This window comes from Durio zibethinus, chromosome 13 (assembly GCF_047325235.1).
Source record: "Durio zibethinus cultivar Kanyao isolate XHJ-2024 chromosome 13, ASM4732523v1, whole genome shotgun sequence".
NCBI lineage: Eukaryota > Viridiplantae > Streptophyta > Magnoliopsida > Malvales > Malvaceae > Durio > Durio zibethinus.
This window is the reverse complement of record NC_143174.1, coordinates 10,820,269-10,822,182: the sequence shown is the minus strand read 5'-3', so window position 1 is coordinate 10,822,182 and position 1,914 is coordinate 10,820,269. Positions and strand designations below refer to the sequence as shown.

The window sequence follows — 1,914 nt, the reverse complement described above, 5'->3', positions numbered from 1 at the left end:
GCATTAGCAACCCAATGAGCTTACCAGGAAAAATTTCAAAGAAAAATAGCCCACTCTATGTAGAAGCCTTGGTATGCATTCTGTTCTTAATCGTATAAGTCAAATGACAATGCCCATATCTATAATTTATAACTACAATAAAAATGTCCCAATTATCTATTATAGGGACAGATTAGCAATGTTAAAAAAAATTTAAGGGGTAATTTTATATATATATATATATATTTAAAGTTGACTTTCAATTCCCATTGTTCACCGCACTGTTTATTAAACCTTATGACGTTTGTTATAATTTCATTAGTTGTCTCTCGAGTTTTATTGGCTATTATTCAGAGAAAAAGAGAAGCTTTTAGAAACCGTAAAATTAGAACACACAAGGGGAAAGAAGAAAGAAAGGGAAGGAAAGAGGGGAAATAGAAGAAAGAAGGTTAGGGAAAGACGAAAATAAGAAGGATTCCAGTGACAACCAATGAAAAGATGAAATGGGGTTGTCATAACCCTTTTTTAGAGATGGAATTTGAAGAAATTATAAAGTGGGTATTGAAAGCCTAATACCCATGGCCTTGCAATCATAGAATTTGCATTATTTTACTCTTCGACCTAAGGCTTCAAGTTAGTGTCTTTCTTGTTCTTTTTTTTGTTTATTTTTTATTCATTATTTCATTATTAAATCATGGATCTTGACTTAGTTTTTTTAGTTATAATTGATTTTGGACCTGGGTCTTTATTATTTAAAAAAAAAAAAAACACAAGCTTCTAGATCTATAGGCTTCACACCTTGAAAAGTGAAAATAGAGAAAAGGGAAGGAGAAAGAGAAAAAAGATAGTGACAATAAAGGCTAGATTAATCCTTCACCTCTCCATCACGTTGCCTGTATCATTATGAATTTTATTGTTTATATTCTTATCACTCTAAACTAATAAGAATTGAAACTTATTCATCATTTTTGCTTTTTTATTTGGTATGAGATTGACACTAAATTAGGTAAAGGTCTTTACTTCTATCGCCATGAATTTTAATGTTTATATTCTTATTTGTTTATTCATTGTGATTTTAAAAAAGCAGGAAAAGTGATGGTAGCAAGAACTTGGATCTAATTGGTTATATGCTCAATTGTTTATTGGTTATTAATTTTATTGTTTTTATACTTGATTGCTTATAGACTTTTTTTTTTTTTTTATGCTTACTTGCCTTGCTAGAGAATTTTCTTTAACTCAGAACCAAGATTAGAATGAAGATTGGTGCATTATCATTGTCACTTCTAAATGGGCCTTCTCCAAGAGGTAAAAATTAGAGTATGATTTATTTGTATTAAGATAAAATTATGTATTTTTCTACTACTAAAAATTGTTTGAGGCATGAGTGTATCTTTTCTTTTTGTACACTTTGTTGTTGTATAGGCATCTAAAAATATTGAGAAAGATATTTGATTAACCTATTTGGTTTATATATATTCAAATTAAGGTTGATAATGTGCTGATATTCCTGCATTTGTAGAATAATAGTTTGATCCCTTCTACGAAAAGTATTGGATCTTTCTTTGAATTTAAATAGCTATCTAGGTATGAAAAATGATACTTATCTCTATGTTTTGTGTACGTTTGTTTTGTTTGTTTTCCCAATGTAAATTCATCTCTTTTTTTGGGTTTGTTCGGGTTTTCAAGTGAGACTTTATTTTATATTGTTTGGCTTGTATGCATAAATTTCTTTGCATGCATTTGGAAAGAATTAGCCACAAATAGTTGGTTGTATGAATGTGATTTGGATTTATTTTGTTTTGGTTTGTCCCCTTATTATTTGTTTGTTTGTTTTTATGCATGATATTTTTGCATGAGTTTGATTTGATTTTTGATTTGTAAAAGAATATGTGGAGATGTTATTACCAATATTCAATTTTGAATGCTCTCAACAAA

The 1,914-nt window shown here is 28.9% G+C and overlaps 1 long non-coding RNA gene across 1 annotated transcript; it reads left to right on the top strand.

The window, feature by feature from the left end:
• Nucleotides 1–271: 271 nt before the first annotated feature.
• Nucleotides 272–1,483, top strand: LOC149515323 (uncharacterized). The gene is made up of 2 exons (XR_016326863.1): nucleotides 272–612; nucleotides 1,201–1,483. It is a non-coding gene; the product is annotated as an uncharacterized LOC149515323 (long non-coding RNA).
• The last annotated feature ends 431 nt before the right edge of the window (nucleotides 1,484–1,914 follow it).